General features: G+C 38.2%; 3 long non-coding RNA genes across 5 annotated transcripts; all 3 read left to right on the top strand.

The window, feature by feature from the left end:
- Positions 1-1389: 1389 nt before the first annotated feature.
- LOC131247285 (uncharacterized) lies at positions 1390-5537 on the top strand. Of its 2 annotated transcripts, XR_009171603.1 has the most exons (5): positions 1390-1765; positions 1945-2340; positions 3456-3562; positions 3780-3899; positions 5393-5537. It is a non-coding gene; the product is annotated as an uncharacterized LOC131247285 (long non-coding RNA). The 2 variants fall into 2 exon arrangements; XR_009171604.1 differs by lacking the exon at positions 1945-2340.
- A 620-nt stretch (positions 5538-6157) lies between these two features.
- LOC131245955 (uncharacterized) lies at positions 6158-7150 on the top strand. Its single transcript, XR_009171047.1, has 3 exons — positions 6158-6229; positions 6320-6490; positions 6611-7150. It is a non-coding gene; the product is annotated as an uncharacterized LOC131245955 (long non-coding RNA).
- Positions 7151-7516: 366 nt separating this feature from the next.
- On the top strand, positions 7517-9705 carry LOC131245956 (uncharacterized). 2 transcript variants are annotated; one of them, XR_009171049.1, is made up of 4 exons: positions 7517-7781; positions 7888-7948; positions 8761-9308; positions 9429-9705. It is a non-coding gene; the product is annotated as an uncharacterized LOC131245956 (long non-coding RNA). The 2 variants fall into 2 exon arrangements; XR_009171048.1 differs by lacking the exons at positions 7517-7781; positions 7888-7948 and having other exon boundaries at positions 8593-9308.
- Positions 9706-19957: the final 10252 nt, after the last annotated feature.

Raw genomic sequence — 19957 nt, forward strand, 5'->3', positions numbered from 1 at the left:
TTATAGTTGCCATGTTATATGGATCGTGGTTGTCATGTTTTCTTGATTGTGGTTGTGGTTTTCAACGTGTTCTCTTCATTTTCTACCAAACTGTTTGTACCAATTCATCTACCCTGTCGGCTATCTTGCTGTGGCCCCAAAAAGTCCTTACTTGGGCAGTATCCACTTTTATCCACCCTATCGCCACCTGTTAATAACTACGACACACATATATATAGGATTTTTGAAATTTACATATACCATAACCTAACTTTGATGGGTCGTTGTCCATTACAAATGCGACCCACATAACTGCACAACCATAACCTAACTTTGATGGTTGTTATGTTATGAGTGTCGGGGTTGTCACGTTACATGGGTCATGGTTGTCTGTGATTTCCTGTTGTGTGTTCCACCTTATAAGTATGATCACACCACAAGAAATCAGCCGACCACCATGGAAAAATTACATGGGTCGTGGTTGTCTGTGATTTCCTGTTGTGTGTTCCACCTTATAGGTATGATCACACCACAGGAAATCAGCCGACCACTACAGAAAAATATAATGCAACAACCATGACCCATATAACATGACAAACACCACCCATGTAACAAGACAACCACGATCCATATAACATAACAACCACGACCCATATAACATGACAAGCATGACCCATAATTACAATACAATATCCACGACCCAATTACAATTACAATTACAATACAACACCACCCATGTAACAAGACAACCACGATCCATATACTGTAACAACCACGACCCATATAACATGACAAGCCACAACCAAAAAAATGACCAAAGGCTACAGACTATTCTGGTTTTTTGCTACGGCTATAAACCATAGCTCATTTGCTACGGCTTAAAACTGTAGCTAAAAGCTAACTCCGCCAAATGTACATACAACCTTAGATACCTCATAAGGGACTCTACGAAGCCCATTAAAATGTGTATACTCCATCTAATACGTCTATCCATTTTTTAAGAGTATTTTAGGGTAAGAACCCAAAAAAGAACGTAGAGCAAAAGCACAAGTGGACCACACGGTAGGAAAGAGTGGAGATTAATCCATTGATCGATGGTGTGGTTCAATTAAACCTTCGATTTGCCTAGATGTTGGGTTCATTCCCTATAGAAAAAAAATTATAAAATTAATGGATGGAGTGGATATATCGATTGCATCAAGATGGACCCCACAAAGCCCTTGACAAGGTTGTACGTCCAGATCCTGTCAAATGTGAACCGTGGAGGGCCTATTACGGATTGTTCAATGGCTACGGTCATATTGGCTTTTAGCTACGGTTAAAAACCGTAGCAAGAAAAATACAGAAAACTGCGCTGCCTTTTTCTTTTCCCCCTCTCACAAAACATTCATTTCCCTCCCTCTTCTCAACCCTATTCCCTCTCAGGTCCGTCCCTTTCTCTCTCTCTCGATCTCCCCCGCCCCTTCTCTCTCTCTCTCTCTCTCTCTCTTGCACTCCTTTTCTCTCTCTCGATCTCCCCTCTCACGAACTCCTCTTCTCTTCCTAACCATCCCCTCCCACTCGATCTCACGAACACCTCTTCATCAATGGATGATTTCGAGTTGTTGCACTCCCGGTCGTGAAGGATGTAAAACCTCTCTTTGCTGAAAGATTTGGAACCCCTCTGTCACTCCCACTCACAAAAAATCAAACACCCCTTTCCGCTGATAGATCTGAAAGCAAAGCTCTCTCTGTTACTTGTCGTAAAAGTCATAGGCAGAGCACCAAACAAGCTCTTTAAGGAAAGGTTATTTTATGTAGAAACAAATTTCAATCAATTTTTTATTGTTTGTTTCCAAATTTTGGATGTTTAGATTTAGGGGTTTTAGATTATTATTTTTTTATTTATACTTTTTTTTACTAAAATCGAATGTTAAGATTAGAGTTTCTAAAATTTATCTGTAAATTTGTTTTATGATGATGTAGAGGGGGATTTCCCTTGGAAAATGCATGGTGTACCCTATTGTGAAGCTTAATATGGTGTTGTGGGCTGCAGCATGGTTCGATCCTGAGCCAATTGATCGTTTCTTCACTAACATCAATCTAGTGTCTAGGGATAAGAACATGTGGAGGAAGGGATGCCAACTGCTTGATGAAATTCCCAAAGCCCATGTTGCACAGGCATGCACCTCTTATGTACTTATCACAACTTCTTTCCAGTAATATTTCAAATATATATTACAATAGTTATCATAGGTTTTGATTTTGTTGTTGCATTGATTTGAATTGCAAGTGGGTTTTGTTGGGCAGGTGCATGCTTTATATGCACAAAACTAGCAAGCTTAAAACATGCATATATGGTTATACAGCCACCACCTTCAGGTATATACCCTACCTCCTCCTCCAAACATGTGGAAGTGTAACCACTGAAGTAAGTTGTAATGCATTTGTGGACTTATGGAATTGAAAATATAGCCCAGGGAGCAGGGACGAGTTGCCTTAGCATGCTGGCTGCTATGCTAAGGAAACACTCTTTTATGCAAGCTTGGGCTTGGCAATAAGAACACAAAACTCTTACAGATGATTTTTTTTTTTTTTGTTTTTTTTTCTTTGTTTTTGTTTTTGTTTTTGTTTTTTGTTTTTGGTTCGTTTTAAGAACTTCCCATCCCACTTAGAAATTTTAGAAAGTGCTTGTATAAAAATGTTGTTTTAACCTTGCTGTCCATATGTGCTATGAGTGATTCAATAGAAAGAGATATGGAGCTATTGGTGAGAAATGAACATTCATCATGGCCTGAGGGTAAACAGGAAAATGCTTTGTTATGGCTAAGTACCATATCAGAAATCTCCATTTTGCACATTGAAAATGCAAACAGAATGTAATCAAATTCCTTTCAAGTGGGACATCCATTGCTTGACAAAAGAAAAAAAATGTATTGGCCCTGTAAGTATTTTTGGACTGATAGCTATCTCTGTTGGTGCAAATTACCTAGACTGTCCAAATCATCTTACCATGAAGCCAGATATCCATGGTTTTTAGCTCATTGTTTTGTTTTCAAAGCTAATATTCTTACTCACAGTTGTCTCTTGGACCGACATAAATCCCTAATTATATGCATCTTGATGGTTCTTTCCTCTATTAATGCATTTTGTACTTGCTTTTTATTAGCTCATGATCTGCTCTCAATGGTAATTTCATGTTCTTAGTTATATTTTGGACTGCTATAAATCCTTAATTCTATGCAATTTGATGTTTTTTCTTTTTAATTATATTGATGTACTTTATGATTTGGGTTTTTTCATTTTATGTTCTTTACCTGATGAGTTTGGTTTGAAGGGAATTTCATGTTCATAGTTGCCTTTGCCTGATGAGTGTACCAGTCTGATTATTGAGTTAAGGCTCGTTAATGGCGGTATCACCTTTGATTTAAAATTGTGGCTATTTTTTATGCTTCATCTCCATTCTTACATATGCCATGTTGCCTTTGCCTCTACAGGAATGGTGTTGGGGCTAGTATATGCTAAGACGCAGAGCCCTCTCACCCCAATAACCATGCATGAATGTTGGAACTTGGGTGTTGTCCTCAAGCTTACGTTTCTTCAAGTAAGTGATTTGATTTTCCAATAATACCAAACAATTCATTGGTCTTTTTCTTTTATTTTTTGGTCTACTTATTCCTACTTCTAATGAGACTTTTTCTTTAAGTCTCTCAGAGGTTTTTTTTTTTTTTTTTTTGTTTTTTTTTCAATGGTTTTTTAAAGATACTCTTGGATTTTTACTCACACTACTTACTCACAAGCATGGCATCCATGTGTGGTAGGCGGTTCATCAAAATGGCATCTAAGGAAATGAAAAATAGCCTGCATTCAAAATACATGCATGGCCCATCTGATTAGAAGTTGAGACTATGTCCTTCTTTCTCGGCCTAGGCAGCTACAAAGTAAGTTGATTTTATGGACGATGGGGATCTTCCTGTTCCATGTCTGTGTAGTATGGCTAGGTGTATGGGGGCAAGTTTTTATATGTTCATGAGACTGCACATCGAGTAGATTCATTTCTTCACATCTTCCAGTTTTTCTAAAGTCATCCTAGTAGATATCCAGCCTACTTATTTCTGCTTTTGATAGCGGACTTTTACTTTATTGAATATGAATACTAACTAATTGCAATTTGGTCATTTCCACTTTATTGAACTTGTTATTGCAATTTTATTGGATAGTGCATCCAAATGCTGCCTAAATAGTTAGTTCGTGTTGGATTAGAAGTATCACAGTCGCGAGAACATACAACCTAAACTGATTGTACCCAAAAAAACCATTGGGCTGAAACTCAGAAGACAAAACAGAATCATGTAATGAATGTAGCACAGTCTCTCTCTCTCTCTCTCTCTCTCTCTCTCTCTCTGTGTGTGTGTGTGTATGTATGTATAAACTTGTATAGGTCCACATGCATTTATGCATAGCCTATTTATGTAGGTTTAGATGTGTTTATGTATGCATATGTAACACGTTCATGTGTATGCAATATGCAGACGAACATGGATAATTGGATATTGTATATATACCTAGTTTACTTTCTAAATGACTGCAGATAAAAAGTCTTTTGGGGACAAAAGTGGAGTGGCTTTATTATATACTTCAGGCATTTAGAGCTTTTGGGATGGTGGTTATTTACATTTTTAGTTCACTTGCATAGGAATCTCTTCAAGTTCATTGAGGCTGCATTTGGATGCTCAGTTGAATTCAATCGCAAAATTTCAATTCACTAAAATGGAAATAACTAATGGAGTAGCTCCTTTTCAGCTATGAAGTGATATGAAGGATTTTTCACTTTCTGAGAATAGTGGGATTAGAGAAACAGGGTTCGTAACACCAATCTCAAATGGCTAGGATCATGCGGTGGTGATTATGGAAAAAAAAATACTAATATTAATTCTTGCAGATGTAGTGAAGTAATCTATATGCCTATGGTCCTTTGTCAGAATTCTAGCAATAGTTTTCCTTGCTTGCATATATATGTTGTTGCATATACTTGAGTAAAAATAATTTTAATGAGTTGCATGTAGTAATATACGTGCCTAGCCATGGAATTCAAGTAATACCTTTGCTTACATATGTTGCAATATTTATCAAATCAGCTGCAGTTCTTCAAATTTCAGATACTTTAGGGACTGATTAGATACTTGGAAATTATTGAATTGGAAATTGGAGTAGCTTAGAAAACCCGAAAATGAACATATGAAGTCATAAAAAGGAAATGAAATGAATTTTATGTTTGTTGAATCATGAATGAAAATCCTTCCTGATGTGCAGGTGCTTATTTGTTTGTCTTATTTAACATTGCTTGTTCCATTTTCTATGTGCCTTTTTATTTTTCTTTGAGACAAATCGTGATTTTTCTATGTGCTTTCCATTTTCTATGAATAAACCGCAGGTTTCTCGTCTATTTGCTGAGTGGTGTCGGATTTGTGAACTTCCTGGCAATACTGATGTCACTTATACCCATTATATCTCACAGTTACAGCAAAGTGGGTTGCTTAAAGAGGATGATCTCATGGATCACTTTTTCTGAATCCTCATGGTAAACTTTTTCTGTGGTTTGTATTATGTTTCCATGAGAATCCTCCAGATCCTCACAGTTGTTAAGAGTTTTCCTTCTCTTTCTACCTATAATTTCAGGAAAATTTTGTAGCAAATTGTTTGGCCACTGACATGATTAATCCAAGCTTATTGTCCCTACAAATGCCACAACAAGTCCAACATCTCTCATTTGCTGTTATTGATATGTATGCAATGCTTGTGGTTTTAGTTATTAAAGTAGCGATCTTTTTTTTTTTTTTTGTGGTTATGGGAAATTTCTTTCAGTTGTAACAAATGTTGCTAGTTACATTAACCTCAGTAGGTGTTGGCTTTAATTAATTCAATGATTTGTAACTTCACTTATCTTTGTTGTTGTTGGTATCGTGCGGTGGATCAGGGATCAAGTAAAGTGTTTCTCTTTCCCAAGGTTGAAACACACAAGGAAAATTTTTTTGTTTTGTTTTTTTTTTTTTAAATAAAATTAAAATTTATACTTCTGCTTCCATTATGGTTACTTACAGTGTTCTCATTATGACATGTGACAGATTTTGTTAGTGACTGTGAGAGTTATCCAAAAGGATACAGAAGAGAAGAAAGCTGCTTTCAGCCAAAGGGCATATTTAGATTGTTTCTGAACTGGCTTTTGGACCTTGGCTCCCCTGACCTTGTCCTTGATAGTTCCAACTTTCAGGTATGTGTTACTCATGAATGTCATCATTATCTTCTTTCTCCTCATCTTACACAACTGTGGTATCATCAGGTTTTTTTTTTTTTTCTTAAGTTGTGGGCAAGTTCACTTTCTGTACAAAGGCATTCTAAGGGTGCTCTTGGTACTGCTTCATGATTTTCCAGAGTTCCTTTGTGATTATCATTTCAGCTTTTGTGATATGATTCCACCCAGTTGCATTTAAATGCGGAATGTTATTCAAAGTGCATTCCCACGAAACATGAGGTTGCCCAATCCTTCTACTCCCAACTTCAAGTTGGCTGCATCACGATTTTGTTTGAACTTCTTAATCAATATTTAATAGTTCTCTATTAAGATAACATCTTTCTTCTCTCTTAAATGTAGATTGATTTGCTGGCTGAAATCAAGTAATCACCGGGCATTCTCTCTGAGATTGATGGTGCTCTGAAAGCAAAGCAGATTAAGGTTGACATTGATGAGTATCTCAAGTTATCTTGAGTTGTCATTATTTTTCTCTACCTAACATTGAGAAATTCTCTTATTTTCATATTTACATAGCAAACCATGCTATACTATTATATAAGTGCATGTTGCCAAATCATGTGAATTTTAAAGTATTTAGAGCATGATTTTACACCATTCCCTATGTTGTAGCCCATGTAAATCTTAGGAGCAGATCCATAACTAAATCCCATCTACATCATCCCAAGTCCAACGACATATCATAATCCAACTTCGTAGTAGACATTCCTCTTATTCATATAGATCAGCTAAGATTAGGATGAAGAATCTGATTCATATAGATCTCCCTTTGAATCATCATTTAACACGAAAATTCTAGTTGAGTGCAGAAAACATGGCTAGCTATTCAAATAAATGTTTCTCTTGATTTTCACTTAAACTGCAAATCATTTTTTTCAAGTGCCTCAGCCATGGGCACAACATCTACAAACTTTGATCATCAATGTGGGCCATAGTGGTGATGTATGCCATCGAATCGATTCATCTACGGATTAATAAAAAATAAAATAAAAAATACAAACACATATGAATTTGCAATTGGCCCTTTTTTTTTTCCTTTTATACTAAACCTCCTAATAAAGTAGTAAACCACACTGTGTGACTGTGTGATTCTAATCCTTATGAATATTATTTGGCAGTGATAGTTGCCAACTTCTGTTAGGCGTTTCTAACTTTTCCCATTTCCACTTGTTATGAAGGACACTGAGTATGTGGAGGAACTACAGGAGGCTTTCAAAGTCTTTGACAAGGATCAAAATGGTGTAAGTTTTTTCTTCCTCCTATGTAATATGACTAGATGTTAATGTGTAGTAGTTATGTTTGTCAGACAACTATCTAATGAATGGGATGCTACCAAAATTGAGGCCTTACATTGGATTACAACACTTTTGGTAAGACATCAGGCTGAGGTAATCATTGATGATTTCTTGTTCATTTATGACATCAGTTCATGCATATGTACTTACTGTATATTGATCACTCGTATAGGTTTCCTGAAGTAATATCAAATGTTGTGTTCACTGCCTCTGTTCTAGTGAGTAAATATCATTTACTGGATTTTAAATATTTTAAAACAAAATAATGTTTTTATGGTTTTTATTTTTCTGCTAGTGACAATTGTAAAAATTTTGGTGACCAAGGAAAATATTGCTGCTGATGGCTTGCTATAAGAGGCATGTGCATGTTAGCTTTCCTTTTCAAGTGGCTGTCTTTTCCGAGGTGGAGTGTGTTTGTTTTATTTTTTGAGTTGATGAATTTCTTTTTGACTTATAGGAAACTATTGCATCTCATTTAGATAGCATTGATTAGAGAAGAATGAATCCTTTGCAATCTATCATCTATTGGGTTATGCACACGACTATAGGAAAGGCTAAGATGATGATGGTGATAATATACTTGTGAGCTTTTGCATGTCCATCTTTTAGATTCTCTATACAAAATGGAGAACAATCTCTATATACAAAGCTATGTATCATTCCTTCCCATTGGGGCTATAGAACCTATGGGTTTGGATTTTATAGTACCTCAAACAGTATTAGTGGAAACATTTCGAAAAATTAGTTTTGTGTTAATTTTGCATGTGATACTGCAAAAATGTATCTAATTATTCATTGGCCTCTTCAGATTAATAGAAAATAATCTTTTTTAGCATCTCTATCCAAACACAGTTCAAAAATGTCGCACTCTTTGTCATGCAGCAAAATTCAGGTTTCTCTATCAACCTGAATTTTGTGAATCTTGCTGGGAACAGAACTCGGTATGCATCTTCTTCTTCTTCTTTTTCTTTTCTTTTTTTAATCCCGAAATGATTTCACTATCAACCTGAATTTTGCATAAAGAGGAAGTGCAAAGATAGGGTTATGTTCCACACAACAATGGTAGCAGATTTTCTATACATTAAATACCATTGAAAATCCTTTTGCAGATTTTCTAAGGAACAATGGAACAATGGAAGATGTTGTTCCAAACTGACAGCTGTTGTTTAAATATATCTTAATGCTATTGTTGTATAGAACAATGGTAGCAAATTTTTGAAGTGTGTGGAATAGTTACTGGGGTACGAAGGGTTTAGTTGAACAGTTGTTGTTGTATAGAACAGTTGGTGAAGGGTTTGACCTGGGCTCTTGTATCTTGCAGGTGATTTTCACAGGTCTTGAATTTCAAATTTCTTTCAATCTCTATCTCTTGAATCTGATTTTCTTCTAACATCTTTCTTACTGTAGATGGGGTGTTAAGAAGCCTCAAATCATGAAAATTCTATCACAATCTTGTCGAATGCAGGTCTTGGGTTGGCCATGTTCAGTCTCGGCAAGATCATTGATATGCTCATCATGATTCTTAGTCCTTGTTTTTCAAGTGTTTTGAATTGACTTGAACTACCTTTGAATTTTTTGAATTTTCAAGACTGTTCATGGCTTTGTAGCTAAGAATCATAGCCTGTGGGACTAAACTCGCCTCATACAAATTGGTTGCGAGGTTCCTCGCTGGCCCGGCTGTCATGGCGATCGCATCTGTTGGGGTTGGCCTCAGAGGCACAATCCTCAAAGTGTCCATTGCTCAAGTGGGTCCATTACATTTTCAACTCAATCTTCAAAATACACACAAACACATTTTCAGCCTCTTACATATAATGTCATAACATGCAATTTCTTCCATTTTGTATGATTAAATTGATTTTCAGCCATGTACAAGATTTCAGATCAAAGTGAAGCTAAGAATAGGGTGTTAGTTGATGGCAAATTGATAACCAGTAGAGGCACATCCATGGAGTTTTCACTTGCGATTGTTGAGAAGCTATTTGGCTGCGAGAAGGCATTGGATCTTGCTGTTAATGAGAACTTTAAATAGACATATAATTATTATGTTGACATTGTACTTTTGTGAATGGAAATGAATGATTGTATATGATTAAATGAATGATTGTGTTTGATTGAAAGAATGAATGATTTAGCCATGAAGTTTTTATCTATATTAGCTTATATGAGTTATTAGGGTGTACTACAATGGTAAGAGCTGCCATTATTATTTAAATTTTTTATTAAAAAAATAGGCATTAGCTACGGCTATTAACCGTAGCCATTTATCTGAAAACCGTAGCTCTTACTTATTTCAACCTATTGCTACAGTTCTCATTCCACTTTTAGCTACGGATATAATCTGTAGTTATATATAATCTAGAGCTACGGAAAATATTGCTACAGATTTAATCCGTACCTATTGTTTCAATCATTACGGCTATTAACCGTAGCCCTTTATCTAAAAACCGTAGTTGTTGCTGATTTCAGCCTATTGCTACGGTTCTCGCTCTACTTTTAGCTACAGATATAATCTGTAGCTGTAAATACCTTAGTGCTACAGATGCTACGGCTACGGATTTAATCCGTACCCATTGTTTATATGGCTAAGGAGGAAATCCGTAGCCATAGCTTTTAGACCTATGGCTATGGCACCAATGGCTTCGGTTGTGCTACGGACTTTAACCATAGTCATAGGCCTTTAGCTACAGTTTTTATTCGCAGCCTTTGCTCGATTTTCTAGTAGTGAGCATGACAATAATTACAATACAATATCCACAACCCAATTACAATTACAATTACAATACAACACCACCCATGTAACAAGACAACCACGATCCATATAGCGTAACAATCATGACCCATATAACATGACCAGCACGACTATAATTACAATACAATATCCATGACCCAATTACAATACAACACCACCCATGTAACAAGACAACCATGATCCATTGTGGAAGACAACCATGACCCATTGTTCGACATATCCGATCATTCCCTTCGAATTCAGCACGACCCTCTAGAAACAGCGCCACATTCTTCTTCTTCACGAAATCACATTAAAGTCGCTACTTCCCCGTAATCCATTGGGCACTAAGCGCGACCCTTTGGAATCCGCACAATGTTCAGAATAAGTGCAACCCTTCAGAATCTGCGCGACCATTCAGAATCAGTGCAAGTTTTAATGTCCTCTCTTGAAAAAGTATAATGTGGCGCTGTTTTCGGAGGATCGCGCTCAATCTGAAGGGAATGGTCGTGGATATGACCAAGAATTGGTTGTGGTTATCTTCCACATTGGATTGTGGTCCACATGCACACTGGATTGTGGTTTTTTATCCACGTTGGATCATTTCTGTCATCCAATGCTGGATCGTAGATCGTTGAAAAAAGGAATGGCAACCACGACCCATATAACATTATCACAACGACCAATATAACATGAGAACCACGAACCATGTTATATGGACCTTCTCAGCAGTGTTTGTCAGCTCGTTGGGTGCCCGTTGAAGCCACCCATTATTCATATTGTATTGTAATAATGGTCGTGGTTGTCATGTTATATGGGTTGTGGTTGTTACTTTATATGTGTCGTAGTTTTATGTTATGACATCCCCGACCCATATAGCGTAACAACCACGATCCATATAATATAATAACCACGACCCCCGTAACACAACAACCACAACCGCCATAGTCTTTTCATGAAATCGCATTAATGTCGCTTCTTCCACGCAATCCGTTGGGAACCAGTGACCCTTTAGAATCATGCATGACCCTTCAGAATCAAAGCCTTAACCATTGAATGACAAGACATAGATGTCGTAATTGGGTTTTGAGCTAATCCAAACCAAAATCCTTACCGATCGTGGTTCACATACACACTGGATCATGGTTTCTTTATCCGCGCTAGATCATGGTTGTCATCTAATGTTAGATCGTGGATCGTTAAAAAAAGGAATGGTAACCACGACCCATATAACATTATAACAATGGCCAATATAACACGAGAACCACGAACCATGTTATATGGGTTGTGGTTGTTATTTTATATGTGTCGTGGTTTTATGTTATGACATCCCTGACCCATATAACGTAACAACCATGATCCATATAACATAACAACCACGACCCTTGTAACACAATAGCCACAACCGCCATAATTATTTCAGAAAATTGTATTAAGTCACTTCCTCCACACAATCCGTTGCGAATCGAGCGTGACCCTTCGAAATCCGCGTGATTGTTTAGAATTAGTGCGACAGAATCAGTGCATTAATCATTGAATGCCAGCCTATAAAAGTGGTATTTGGGTTTCAAAGAGCATTTAAAAAAATAATGAAGGTGATATTCAAAGAAGGTATCGAGTCCTTCTGGCGTTCTTCATTTACGTGTGATCCCTTCCCTTTTCTCAGGGACGTTTACGATCTTCCTGATGCTCAACGACCTTCACAGGAAGTTCTGAAGACATTTTCGAACTCTGGCATCTCGACAATATCAACGGGCACCCAGCCAGTGGAAAAGAAACCATTTCCTTTGTAGATACGCATAGAGGGAAAAGGAAGCTTCATTGAATAAAATTCTTCATTGGATTTGGAAATTGAGCAACTAAAAGTGGAGCTTCCATACACTTCTTGCTCATTCTCAACCAACCTCTCTATAACTACGAAGCCGGGAGAAGAAATTGTACCAGAAATAGACATTGGATTTGGAAAGTGAGCGAGGCAACCTATAAATAAGCGGGGTAAACTTCTTATATTTGGAAAAGAACATATGGGTCATGGTTTCATGTTATATGTGTTGTAGTTGTCATGTATCGTGGTTATCATGTTACAGGGGTTGTGGTTCTCAGCTAATTTCCTGCGTTATTGTCTTATGAATGAGTAGTGCAATATATAAAAAATTTACCTAGGCTATCGTCGTATGTATGTGCATGTTACATTTTCTGATTTGTATAGTATGGTTCGTGGTATACGTGAAGCATTGGTCGTAGTTGATATGGGTCGTGGTTGTCATGTTAAAATTGTCGTGGTTCACAGTTGTAATGGATTATGGTTGTCATCCATGTTGGATCGTTGTTGACAACCACGACCTTAAGAGAAGCAACCACGATCGTGGTTGTCATGCTATAGGGTTCGTTATTATGATCTATGTTGGCATAACCACGACTCATATAGCATGATTACCATGATTCACAACCACGACCCACATAAGATGTGAGCAACGATCCACTGTGCCTGTCAACCATGATCCATTTAGGCATGTCAACCACGATCCTGTTTGTCATGCTATACATATCGTTGTAGTCATATACATTGGGTTGTGGTTCACAACTACTACCCACATAACATATGGGTCATGATACAGTGTGCCTATCAACCATGATCCATTAGCAAACCCATGACGATCGAAACCATTATCGTGGTTGTCATGCTATAGAGATCATTGTTGTTCTCTACATTGAGTTGTGGTTCACAACCACGACCCACATATGGCTAGTCACGAATCGTGGATTTCATGTTATATTGGTCGTGGTTTTCATGTTACACATTTCGGGGTACTACACTCCCGTGACTTGCCATATGGGTCGTGGTTGCCATGACATGGGGATTGTTGTTGCCATGACGTATAAATCATGGTTTCCATGACATATGGATTGTGTTTCTCTTAAGGCCTTGATTGTCAACAATGATCCAACATGGATGACAACCACGATCTATTACATTTATTAACCACAAAAATATTAACACGACAACAATGAACAATATTAACATGACCAATGATCCATTTGTTCTTTTTACAAATCTCTCAAACTCTACTCTCACGGTAACAATAAATTCACCGGAGAACATATTCTCCACATGTTAATAACTACAACACACACACACACACACACATATATACATGGAATTTTCAATATCTACATATGTCATGTCCTAACTTTGATGGGAAGATTTCCATACACTTCAACGAGAACATATCAAAATATGTGGATGGGCAGATTTTCATACACTTCTAGCTCATAAGATAATTTCTCAGCTAACCTCTCTATAAATACGACGGTGGGTAGAAAACTCTCCACCCCTTCAGAGGGAGAGGGAGGGTAACCTTACTGTGTTATTCATGGTGCTTCATCCTCAGCCGTCTGTGGGATCAACACGTTGACCATTAAATGACTAGAGAAATATCACATGTTCTTTTTCGACTTGCATTCCAATATGGTCGTGGATTGTTAATCAATAATAAGAATATCTTGCGAAATCCAACATGATCGTAATTGCACTACATAGTTGATTGATGATGTAACCAACAAAGGGTCGTGGTTATTATGAGTTCTAAAGGATCGTGGTTGTTATGCTACACGGTTCGTTGTTGTCATCGATGATGGGTTGAGGTCGATCCACGATCCACTGTGCTTGTCAACCACGATCCATTAGGCAAACCAACGATGATCGAAACCATGATCACGGTTGTCATGCTATAGAGATCATTGTTATTATCTACATTGAGTTGTGGTTCACATCCACGACCCAACATTCGTCCTATCCATGACCCTTCCATTCGGAATCAGCACCACATTCAATTACAGGAAATCACATTAATGTCGCTATCTACCCGTAATTCCTTTGGAATCAAAGCGACCCTTTGGAATCACCACCCCCACATTAACCATTGGTTGACCAGCCTATAAAAGTGGTACTTGGGTTTCATTTTTTAGAAGGCAATCCGAATCAGAAGTCCTTCTCGTGTTCTTCCTTTATGGGTGATCCCTTCCCTTTCTTTAGGAATGTTGACGATCTTCCTGAAGATTAATAGCCTCCACCTGAAATTTTGAAGATCATTTGGTGCCCATGGAAGATCAACGACTCCTTCTCAATAGATGTTTTGGGCTCGCTGGGTCTCCTTTGAAGACAATTGTTCTTCATAATTGTGGCTTATAGTTGTCGTCAGTGATTCCAAGATAAACATCTCTATCCCATATTATCTTTCGCTTAATTCTGTGTTCTTTTTGCAGATCTCTCAAACTCTACTCTCACGGCAATAATAAATTCACGATCCAGCATTCTGACCAGAGAAGTGAGAGTGCGGTTGTCATGGGTCGGGGTTGTCATGTAACATGGGTCGTGGTTATCATGTAATATGGGTTGTGGTTGTCATGTTATATGGGTCGTGGTTGTTGCATGTTCACCACGACCCATAAAACATGATAACTACGAACAATGACAACTACTCATGATAACCACTACCCATATAACATGACAACCACGACCATAATTAAAATACAATGTGAAGAACAGTTCTTTTCGAAGGGCACCTAGCGAGTTGCAAAGTACTTTTGAGAGTGTCTTGTTTAAGCCTCACCTTCTCAATAGAGTTTTTAGTTAGGCTAAAACAAGACATACTCAAAAAAGTTTTTCATCTCGCTAAGTGTCCTTCGAAGAGTGCAGTTCTTCATATTGTATTTTAATTATGGTCGTGGTTGTCATGTTATATGGGTCGTAGTTATCATGAAATATGAGTCGTAGTTGTCATTGGTCGTAATTATTACGTTATATGGGTCGTGGTGAACATGGGTCATGGTTATAATGTAATATGGGTCATGGTTATCATGTAATATTGGTCGTGGTTGTAATGTAATATGCATCGTGGTTGTCATTATAATATGGGTCATGGTTGTAATATAATATGCATCGTTGTTGTCATGTAATATGGATCATGGTTGTCATGTTAAATGGATCGTGGTTCGAACGTGAAATGGCGCTAGCCCTAAAATCACAAGACAAAAGGATAGGCGACACGGACAATAAACATACTTCAATGTAGGCCCATATGGTTCGTGGTTGTCATTTTATATGGGTCGTGGTTGTTACATGTCCACTTCTAACAGTGGATTCCATTGTCCCTATTGTTTTCTATTATGGCCCCAATCACCAGCCATGGTCCCAACCATGACATATGTGTTTCATCCATTCCGTTCATCTGTTTTTACAGTGAAAGGCATGATCGTTCATCTATTTTGATAGATCATTTTAGGGCTTGATCTAAAAAATAAGAGGGATCATTTTCATGATCGACGACGCTCATTCATCACTGTTTCTTGTGATGTGGTCCACTTTCTATTGGGATATAGCTCATTTTTGGTTTTATGGTTACCATAAAATGATTTGGAAAAATATATGGACAACATGGATGAAACACATACATGGAGGCCTTCTGACAACTTTTTGAGATTGTTTCGGATGAAAATGCCCTCGACCTTGGTTCAGGAGACATACAGACCTAAAGTGAAGCAGAAGTTACCTTCGGTTTCAACCCCTGAGAAAGTGACGAATCGGGTACTCCCCAGGGCACTGGCTAATGGCCGGTGCCCAGCGATCTGTGGGCCCCGCCACCACGTATGTGTTACATCCATGCCATCTATATATTTCTCCAGATCATTTAATGGTAGGAGTCCAAAAAATGAGTGATACTCCAATTACAAGCGGACAACATTACAGGGAATGGTGATGAATGACCGTCACAGACCATTAAAATGATCCCTCTCATTTTTGGGATCAAGCCCTAAAATGATCTGTAAAAAAAATAAAAAAATGAACGATCGTGCCTTTCATTGTAACAACAGATGAACGGAATGGATGTAACACATACGTCATGGTTGGGCCCATGGCTGGTTACAGGGGGAGTAGCCAATCCATTATCCCACAGATTATACGGAAGAATATATGAGCGTTCGAAGGGCCAAATGTAGCCTTTCACATGCACCTTTTACAGACCTTCTTCTTTTTTCATTTGTATAGAAAAGAGAAGATCCAGTAACCAACTACCAGTTGCTCCCAAAGAGGGACGTTGTTTGTCCTTGTCTGAAATCCTTTTCCACTATAAGGTCCAATTTTATTTTATATTGTAGGCATTTTGCTAAGGTAAAGGATGATCAGAGTCAAGAAGGTTCCCATGCGAAGGATCGTGGTATCGAGTTCCCATGTATATTGGATCTTGGTTGTCATGTTATAAGGATCGTGCTTTTCGCACCACATGAGTCATGGTCATCATGTTACATGGGTTGTGGTTGGCAGATGTTATGGGTCATGGTTGTCATGTCAGATGGGTGGTGGTCATCATGTTATAAGGATCGTGTTTTTCATTGCTCTATGAACCACGACCCATTTTGGTTAAGAACCATGACCCTTTGAGTGGTTCCTAAGTGTAAATCACGACACCTATATAACCGTGAACCACGACCCATATAACATGTCTACCATGACCCATATAACATGTCAACCACAATGCAACACAATGGGGCCAACGAGTTAGGACTATAACGCGGCCCTTACAACCACAACTCCTACCACATGACAATCATGACCCTCACCACGACCTACATTACATTCTATTGCACCTGAAAATTACATTAACTGTGAACTCCGCAAGATGACTATAAAATCGACAAGTGAACTTTCATTTAATTAGAAGAATAATAGGATATTGGATTGTGGTCTTGATAAACAATGGATCACGACTGTACATGGGTCGTACAACGTCATTGCCAACCACAATCCATATACCGTGAAAACCATGACCTATGTAACATAAGAACCACGACCCATATTAGCTGACAACCACGACCCGTCTAACGTAACAACCATGACCTTGTTGTGTGATCATGGTTCACATGCACAATTGATCGTGGTTGCCATCAAATTTGGATCGTGATTACGATGAACAATGGATCGTAGTTGTATATTGGTCGTTGAACGTGGTTACCATAAAGGAAGAATGCGAGAAGAACTCGATGCCTTCATTGAATATCTTCTCCATTATCTTGATTGAAAGAGCAACAAAATCCGTGAATGATTAAGGTGTTACAATGGGTCGTTGAACATGGTTGACAACCACGATCCATATACCGTGACAACCACGGCTCATGTTACGTGAGAATCACGACCCTCATCAGCTGACAACCACGACCCCTCTAACTTAAAAACCATGAGCCATATAACATGACAACCATGACCCAACGAGTTGGGCCTTACACAACCCAGTTAAAGGCACAATCCTTATAACATAACAATCACGACCCTTCGAGTGGTTCATGGTTGTCATTCATAGTGGTCGTTGTCGTCAACCACGACCCATTGTGGATTACAACCACGAACCAATGTGGATGATAACCATGACCCATTTAAGATGACAACCAGTATCTTGTATTACTCACAAGTTGTACCCATTCTTTTTTTTATATATAGAATAACTAATCTTTGGAAGGAGTATGGGTCGTAGGGCTATATTATGCTATTATGATGGAGAGAGTGTGTATGACAAGGGAATGTTTATGTATGATGGTGGAGACTCAAAGGGATTTGTTGTGAGTGATGATATCACTTAGCAATAGTTGCTAGATAAAATGCATTAGATTACGAAGACTATGTCGGATGAATTCGATTTGATAATTAAAGTTGTATATGGTGATGCAATTCATGGATTCCTACGCTCACATACAATCAAAGACGATGAAGATCTCGAAGCATACATGTTATTTTGGGGACAGACTCTTTCAACACAAATACCATTGTTTGTAGAGAAAGTGAGGCGTTGTCCTTTCGTGGAGGATTACAACATAGATTATACCTTACATTCGAATCCATCGTCTCTTCATTCGCAGCCTTCAACCAATGATCGGATAGTCGATGATTCCGATATACCTGGCCCTTCAATTAATGATAGATATCACGACCGAGGATTCAACGAGTGCGATATAAGCGGCCCTTCATGTAACGATACACATCATGATTTGGGGAATGATGACTGCGATATACCTGCCCATCAAGTAGTGGTAGATATCACGATTAGGAACTCGATGATTGCGATATAGGTGGCCCTTAAAATAATGATACACATCATGATTTGGGGAATGATGACAACGACATACCTAGCCCATCAAGTAGTGATAGATATCATGATCGAGGATTCGACGATTGCGATAGAGGCGGCCCTTTAAGTAATGATCAATTTCAAGGAACAGCTGACCAGTGAGATCTCTAAACCCCATCTGTCAATGATCCATCTGTTAATCCATCCATGCAGGTCAATCTGTAGCCTATAAAATTAAATTTACCCATACCGGTGCATGAAGAAGATGGAGATATTCCTAGATCATTGAATACTGTCTTTGCCCCATCTGATGATGCTTTTGTCAATTCAGATCATCAAGGATATCCAAAATTTGTGGAAGATCCAAATGAAATATCTATCGGGCAAGTGTTCAAGGACAAAGTTCGATTACAATATTGTCTATGTAAATATGCAATGCGCCGCAAGTTCTAGTATAAGTTCTTGAAGTCTAACAAGCTGATATATACGATTGGGTGCATTATAGAAAATTGTAGTTTGAGGATTTATGCTTCAAAGCTAGACGGCATAGGGATATTCAAGATAAAGACTTACAACTCGAAGCATACATGTAGCATGTCGTTTGAGGCGATACGGCACTTTGAGACAACGATCGCGAATGATGGTCCTGATATAGTAACCTCAAAGAGGAAGGGAAGAGATCATCGCCAAGCCACCAGTTTGATAAGTAGTAAATTTGGTGTCGTTCGTATGAGTTCGGGACTGACTTGCACGCCAAAAGAAATTCAATATCGTATGAGTGAGATGCATGGGGTTGAGATCAGTTACAAGAAAGCATGGAAGGGTAAAGAGATTACAACGAAACAAGTCTTAGGATCTTACGAGGGTTCTTATAATGAGCTTCCAGTATATCTTCACGAGTTGAGAAAGGCCAATTTAGGGACTGTGACGGAGTTATAGGTAAACGACGAAACAAATAGTTTTGAACAATGCTTTATTGTGATTGGACATTGTATTAGAAGCCTAAATTTGCATGTTCTGAGGGTGTTGTGTGTTGATGCGGCACATTTGACAGGGAGGTACAAGGGTGTTCTTTTCATGGCTACTGCATTGGATGGAAATAATCACATCCTCCCTGTGGCATATGGGATCAGAGAATTTGAGAACAATAGTAGTTGGAGGTGGTTCCTTAGAATTTTATCCAAGTCAATTGAGAATCTTCCAAGACTAGTGATAGTGTCAGATCGTCATAAAGGGTTGGTTAATGAAGTCCCTAACATGTTTCCACATGCGATCCATGGATATTATACCCATCATATACTTGGAAACATTAAGAATGCATGTTCGGATGATTCTATGAGGGAATACTTTTAAGGTGCTGTTAAGACATACCGGACATCCACGTTTTGGGAGATGATGTGGTGCATTCAAATATTGAATCCCACAATATATCAATTCCTTAATGGTATAGAAAAAGAAAGATGGGCATCCTCTTTCTTTCCTGGCATGCGGTATAGCATCGTAACCAGCAACATCGTCGAAAGCATGAATGCATTGTTCGTAG

Source organism: Magnolia sinica, chromosome 5 (genome assembly GCF_029962835.1).
Source record: "Magnolia sinica isolate HGM2019 chromosome 5, MsV1, whole genome shotgun sequence".
In the NCBI taxonomy this organism is placed as follows: Eukaryota; Viridiplantae; Streptophyta; class Magnoliopsida; order Magnoliales; family Magnoliaceae; genus Magnolia; species Magnolia sinica.